Source organism: Sturnira hondurensis, unplaced genomic scaffold (genome assembly GCF_014824575.4).
Source record: "Sturnira hondurensis isolate 20B ecotype Veracruz unplaced genomic scaffold, ASM1482457v3 Scaffold0001120, whole genome shotgun sequence".
Taxonomy (NCBI): Eukaryota; Metazoa; Chordata; class Mammalia; order Chiroptera; family Phyllostomidae; genus Sturnira; species Sturnira hondurensis.
Genome location: NW_028073751.1, coordinates 6975848 through 6983632, shown reverse-complemented (window position 1 = coordinate 6983632; position 7785 = coordinate 6975848). Strand labels below are relative to the sequence as shown.

The following is a 7785-nucleotide window of genomic DNA, read 5'->3' as shown; positions in this document are numbered from 1 at the left end:
TATATTTACATTTTGTATATTGCAATAACATGCATGTTGCATGTTAATACACACATATGTGTACATGTGTGATATGTTTATGTGTATGCTCACATATAGGAGTTTGGGAAATAACTTAGTGACTCTCAAAATACCAATAATATCACACTACTTAAGGAATATTTAAAAGTACGATTCAAGTACAAGGTATATACGCAAGCACTTTATCAATTACAATAGCTAACATTCATTTAGCACTTCCTATGCACACACAGGCTCACACAATTGTCAATGATAGATTGACAATCATAGAATCACAAGCTCACAATTGTGTGTGGACCTGTGTGTGCCTGTGAGACATACATAATTCACTCAACAGCTCAGTGAGTTCTCTTTTACAGGTAAGATAACTGAGACTCAGAGAAGCTGAATAATGAATTCACTTCAATGTACCTGATTAGCAAGTGGCAAAGAGAAATTATAAACGCAGGTGTCTGGGCTTCTCAGAGGGATACAAATCTGTATATTCTGTGTCCTCCCTAATGGTACCCTGCCGGGTACCAGAATTTCCCAAGTTACTGGGAAATAACTTGCATCAGTGACCTGATGCAATCCACATCAGATTTGCCTGGGGTACATGTTAAAGCACAATGTCTACATTCTATCACTGACTTTCCAAATTAGAGTCTCTGGGAGCCAGGCCCTGAGGATTTACTTTTTAAATTTGCATCTCAGGTGACTTTTAAAAAACATAAATATTTGTGAGCCAGAGTGGCTTCACAAGTAGCCCCATGACTATGAGAGTAATAGAGTGGCAAGACCATGGTATCAGAAATCAGGTGATGTGGCTTTTAATCTCACCCTGCTAGTAACTAGTGCTATGACTTTGGGCACATCACTTGATCTTTCTGGGACTGCACTATCCCATCTGTAAAGGGATGATGTTAGATTGTATGCCTACTCTAACATTTTGCAAATATTGTCAATAAACTCTCACCATATGAGAAACACTAGTTCTGCTACTCTCTGCAATGGTCAGTCTACTCACAAGTCCTGTTTGCAGGGCCAGCTACTGTATTTCAGAGACTTTCAGTGTCTGGAGTAGAATCCAGGCTGCCAGGACCACAGCCAGGGAAAAAGTGTGACCTGGGGGCACGTGCCTTCTTCCCTGGCATCCAATACCCTTCTAGGTGTAATTAGAGAGAGATGAGTGAGAGCTGCCCTTCCAAATAGGCGAGGGTTGATGCACAGAGGCAGTTTTCTCTGACCAGCAGCATATTTTCATGGGAGAAAAAGCAATATTTTCTGTTTGAGAAAGCAGAGGATTTTACAACCCACAGCAACAGTTCCCTGATCTATTTCAGCCAAGAGGAATCATGTCCAGTCTCTGAAACTATTCCAGCAAATCCAACAGCCTGCATTTAATTTGTGGCCCACCCAACTATACTAGCCTTTACAAAGGAAGGAAATATGTCCTCAATGGCTGTTTTGTATTTGAAATTAACTGATCTGTTGGCAGAATCTGGCATCGGCCTATGCAAATGCAGGTTCAGGACACTGCAGAATGTAGGATTCAGGGACTACACATCAGTTAGCAGACATATTTTGGGAGCCTGGAAGAAAAATGTGGGCTTTATGGTAATCTACAGTGGCTTGTCCAGTGTTTTCCATACCAACATGTTTACTAAATAAGTGTTTTGATATTTAGGTCCCCAAAATAAATAGCTAATGAATAGTCATGGCTGTTGAATGCAATCGGGGGAGAAAAAGCCAAGAATAGAACTCAGAGTGCATACTCCCACTCCCCATCTGTAACCATTAGAATAATAGGACTACATTGCCAGTAGCTAGGCATGGAGTCATTCATTGAACAAACATCTCTTCATTGCACAATATGTATAAGCCAATGAAATAAACAATGGAGGGCTTTTTTTTTTTAATTTCAAGGAGTAGAAATTACCTGAAAGTACAGAATAACAGTTCAAAGTATTCATTCAACATACATTTATTTAGTTCATACTTTATGTGAGACACTGATTATAGGCACTGGAGCTTCAAGTAATGAATTTTTTAAAAAGTGATAAAAATTATTTCTCCTACGAGGTTTATGTTTAGTTTGAGGACAATAGACAAAGAATAAATGAATACAAATTATACAATATGACAGATGGTAGTAAGTATTATGCAAAAATAAATAAACAAAATAAAGAAGAGACTAGGGGGAACTGGTGAAAGGAGATTGATTTAAATAAGGAACTCAGGGAAGTCTTATCAAGAAGATAAAATCTGAATACATGTTTGATGGAGATAAGCCATGGAAGTATCAGTAGGAAGAATGTTCTAGAGAGAGAAAATTCTAAGTGCCATGTGGCTGAAGCAGGTGAGTGCCCAGTAAGTTGGAAAAACACAAGGAAGGCAGGTGTGAATAATGTAGAAAGAATACATTTTGTGAAAGAAGTCAGAGAGATAAGAGGATGTTAGATCATGTAAGACTTTGTAAGCTATAAAAAGTCTTTCACTTGGACTCTGAATAAGATAAGTAGTCACTGGGATTTCAGCAAAGTAATGACATGATTGAACTTTTATTTTAAATAATGACATTAGCATATGAGCTGAAAGACTATACAGTGCTTGGGCAGAAGAAGGAAGTCCAGTGGGGTAGATTTGCTATTGATGCTATTGATTCAATAACTTGCTATTCTAACAAGTTATTGAATCATGGAGGCTTGAATTGGGGTAGGAATGGTTCAGGTGGTGGGAAGTGACTGCATTTTGGATATTTAAAGTGTGGAGCTAATATGAGCCATTTAACTTTTTGTTTTGAAACATAATACACATGCAGAAAAATTTACAAAATTATGTAAAGCAAATACCATGTGTCTGCCACTCAGGTTCAGAAACCACTGTCAGCCCTCCAGATGCTCCATATATTCCACACACTGGGAAAGGAAATTGAATATGGTAAGTAGAGCCATGAGAGATGTAAGAGAGACCCAAAGCAAACTTAGAGAAATGAGGATGACCCTATCCTCAATTTAGAAATTTGCTAAAGAGGGTGAACAGAAGAAGAGACATGGCATTTCAGAACAATGGATGAGTGGACTTTCCAAGATGATGTCTTTAATGAATAGGATGGAACTACATTCTTCATAAATACAATGATCATCTCCCAAGAGAAGTAAAAGTTGTTCCTGAGAGCCCTGGCACTCCCCAAGGAAGTGTGTTCTTCACAGTACAAAACTCAGGTTCCCAGCATTACTGGCTTACTGATTGGACTGAAACTATTATTGTTCAGTCCTGGTCTCCAATCAAAGTGGCCACAAGTTCTAGAGTGCAGAAGTAAGTATTGGCTAAATATTTGTTAGAAACTTCCAACTACCTAGATAATCTGGGGTATACAAGTTACATGATTTTGGCTACAGATACTCTGCCTCCCTTTCCAGAGTGTCTTCTCACTTGGTTAACTTCAAAGGAACAGATACAATAGCAGGAATTGCTTTGATGAAAAAATACTACAGAACAAAAAATGCTGTGACAGGCTATTCTGTCCAGTGATAGAATACAGTATCATAACAACTCCAGGGAAAGACCATGAAAAAACTGCTTTTGAATACAGAGTAACAGATTTTCATCAGGGCCAGCCCCTGTGGTCAGGGAAAGCTATAGCATTTAGAACATATGTGAGAAAATAGGTGAAGATCTATGACATTTAACTGTCATATCTAACTGTATCTAATTGTACAGAGGCACCACTAATAATTAGACCTGATTCTTGAAATTCTCTTAACACTGTATTAAAGTTTGGGGATATTTTAGGTAAGAAGTTCCCTGTGACTGATAATAAAAAGGCCTAAAAGTTGCTGCCGTCTCCTCTTAGGGTTACTCAAGGGCATGGTGTAGACATAATACCTTACAAAAGATTGCAAAATGTGGGGAGTGAAAACCAATAATAGAATAATAAAAATGCTTCCTTTGGTCTGGTTAATCAGACCAAAAGGAAGTTAATCAGCTATTTCTTCAATTTTTTTCTTCAAGTGTTGTTATGTTGTTAAAAAACAATTTTGGAATTAATGTCTTCAAGGACCCAGTTGCTGATGCCAACAAAAGAACCAAAAAGAGGTGATTATCTTTACATAGGACACCAGTAGGAAATTGTGTTGCACTTGAGGAGACAAAAGGATATCTTAAAGAATTTGGGTATTGTCTTCTCCAAACTATCTTCAAACATGGGAAGATGGCAAAGCTATTCATTTGATGGTATAAGAAAAAGGGCAAAGCTGAGCACTGAACTGGAAGCTGCACCTCATTAGGCTTTGTTTTTGTGTGTGTGTGTATTTGTACATGTATACCCACTTGTGTGATTACACAATAGATAACATTTATTATACAGATACACAGGGTTTCTTTGTGTTTTATGATACAGTTCAGGCAAATTATTTTTTGGCTTATAAACATACTGCCTATTCATTTTTTTCTCTGCTTTGCAATGTTGAACTGATTTCCAATTACTAAGCACATATAAACATGTGAAAGATAAATGCCAAATTAAGCTTTTTAGGGACCTGTGCCAATAGATAGTAATTTTATCTGATATTGATCTTTTTACAAATAACAGAGCTGAGAAACTTTTACATATAATGGAAGCTTAGATAAAACCAATTTAATAAAATCATCATGATCATTTTTTTACTTATTACAGTTGTCCGTCTTTTACTCCCATCCCAGCCCACCCCCAACCCCATGCTTCCCACCTCCCTCCAATTTCCATGCCCCTTAGTTATTGTCCATGTGTCCTTTATACTAGTTGCTCTAAATCCCCGCCCCCCTTTCCCCTGATATTCGCTCCCCTTTCCCCTCTGGTCACTGCCCCCCTATTCTCCATTTCAGTGTCTTTGTTTTTATTTTGCTTGCTTTTGTTGTTGTTGTTGTTTAACTTCCTGTTAAAGGTGAGATCATATGGTATTTGTCTTTCAACACCTGGCTTATTTCGCTTAGCATAATGCCCTCTAGTTCCATCCGAGCTGTTGCAAAGGGTAGGAGCTCCTTCTTCCTTTCTGCTGCATAGANTGGTCACTGTCCCCCTATTCTCCATTTCAGTGTCTTTGTTTTTATTTTGCTTGCTTTTGTTGTTGTTGTTGTTGTTGTTGTTTAACTTCCTGTTAAAGGTGAGATCATATGGTATTTGTCTTTCAACACCTGGCTTATTTCGCTTAGCATAATGCCCTCTAGTTCCATCCGAGCTGTTGCAAAGGGTAGGAGCTCCTTCTTCCTTTCTGCTGCATAGAATTCCATTGTGTATATGTACCATAATTTTTTGATTCATTCATTTACTGACGGGCACCTAGGCTGCATCCAGCTCTTGGCTATTGTAAATTGTGCTGCTATGAACATTGGGGTGCATAGGTTCTTTTGGATTGGTGTTTTAGGGTTCTTAGGATATAATCCCAGCAGTGAAATTGCTGGGTCCAAAGGCAGGTCCATTTTTAGTTTTCTGAGAAAATTCCATACTGTTTTCCACAGTGCTTGTACCAGTCTGCAATCTCACCAACAATGGATTAGGGTCCCCTCTTCTCCACAACCTCTCCAACACTTGTTGTTTGTTGCTTTGTTTATAATGGCCATTCTGACCAGTGTAAAGTGGTATCTCATTGTGCTTTTAATTTGCATCTTTCTGATAGCTAGTGATATTGAGCATCTTTGCATGTGTCTCTGAATCCTCTGTATGTCCTCCTTGCAGAAAGGTCTGTTCAAGTCCTTTCCCCATTTTTTAATTGGGTTAATTGTCTTCTTAGAGTGAAGTCATGTGAGTTCTTTGTATATTTCGGAGATTAAACTTTTGTGTGAGGTATCATTGGCAAATATGTTTTTGTATATGGTTTAATACTGTTTTCTTTAGCCATGCAGAAGTTTTTAGCTTTGATGAGATCCCATTTGTTTATTCTTTATATTCCTTCCTCTAGGGGACATATCAGTAAAACTGTTGCTGTGTGAAATATCTGAGATTTTCTTGCCAATGTTCTCCTCTAGGACTTTAATGGCGTCACATATTATATTTAAGTCTTTTATCCACCTTGAATTTATTTTGGTGTATGGTGTAAGTTGGTGCTCGAGGTTCATTTTTTTTTGCGCATAGCTGTCCGGTTCTCCCAACACCATTTGTTGAAGAGGCTATTTTTACTCCATTTTATGTTGCTGTCCCCTTTGTTGAATATTAATTGACTGTAGAGAATTGAGTTTATTTCTGGGCTCTCTGTTCTGTTCCATTGGTTTATGTGCCTGTTTTTATGCCAGTACCAGGCTGTTTTGATTACAGTGGACTTGTAATAAAGTTTGATATCAGGTATTGTGATTCCTCCTACTTTGTTCTTCTTTCTCAAAATGGCAGCTGCTATTCAGAGTCATTTATGGTTCCATATAAATTTTTGAAGTGTTTGTTCTATGTCTGTGAAATATGCCATTGGTACATTAATAGGTATTACATTGAATGTATAGGTTGCTTTGGGTAATATGGACATTTTGATGATGTTGATTCTTCCAATCCATGAACACAGTATATGTTTCCATTAGTTCGTGTCTTCCTTGATTTCGTTATTCAGTGTTGTACAGTTTTCTGCATACAGGTGTTTTACCTCCTTGGTTAGGTTTATTCCTAGGCATTTTGTTTTTGTTTTTGCTATATTGAATGGGATTTTTTTCTTGATTTCTGCTTCTGCTGTTTCATTGTTAGTATATAAAAATGCCGTTGATTTCTGGATATTGACCTTGTAACCCGCTGTTTTGCCAAATTCATTTATTAATTCCAGCAGTTTTTTGGTAGAGTCTATAGGATTTTCCATGTACACTGTCATGTCATCTGCAAACAGTTACAGTTTTGTTTCCTTCTTTCCGATTTGGTTGCCTTTTATTTCCTTTTCTTGTCTGATTGCTATGGCTAGGACTTTCAATACTATATTGAATAGAACTGATGAAAGTGGACAACCTTGTATTGTTCCTGATCTTAGTGGGAAAGCTTTTAGTTTTTTCCCATTGAGTATGATGTTGGCTGTAGGTCTTTCATATATGGCCTTTATTATATTGAGGAATGCTCCCTCTATTCCCAGTTTGCTGAATGCCTTTATCATAGATGGGTGTTATACCTTATCAAAAGCTTTTTCCTTGTCTCTTGATACAATTATGTGGTTTTTGTCTTTGCTTTTGTTTATGTGATGTATTACATTTACTGATTTGCGAATATTGAACCATCCTTGCATCCCTGGGATGAATCCCACTTGGTCATGGTATGTGATGTTTTTGATGTATTGTTGGATGTGATTTGCCAATATTTTGTTGAGGATTTTAGCATCTATGTTCATCAGCAATACTGGTCTGAAGTTTTCTTTCTTTGTTGTGTCTCTATCTGGTTTTGGAATTAGGATGATGCTGGCTTCATAAAATGAGTTTGGGAGTTTTCCATCTTCTTGGATTTTTTGGAATAGTCTGTGAAGAATATGGGTTAGCTCTTCCTTAAAAGCTTTGTAGAATTCTCCTGTGAAACCATCTGGTCCGGGGCTTTTGTGTGATGGGAGTTTTTTTGATTACTGCTTCAATTTCATTTGCTGCTATTGGTCTATTCAGGCTTTCTACTTCTTCTTCACTGAGTTTTGGAAGATTATATTTTTCTAGAAATTTGTCCATTTCACCTAGGTTTTCAAATTTATTGGCATACAGTTCTTCATAGTAATTTCTTACAATCTTTTTTATTTTTGTGGTGTCAGTTGTAATCTCTCCTCTTTCATTTCTGATTGTGTTTATTTGGGTCCTCTCTCT

The 7785-nt window shown here is 37.4% G+C and overlaps 1 pseudogene; it reads left to right on the top strand.

The window, feature by feature from the left end:
• The first annotated feature begins 3068 nt into the window (after positions 1 to 3068).
• On the top strand, positions 3069 to 4289 carry LOC118997351 (nicotinamide phosphoribosyltransferase-like; annotated as a pseudogene).
• The last annotated feature ends 3496 nt before the right edge of the window (positions 4290 to 7785 follow it).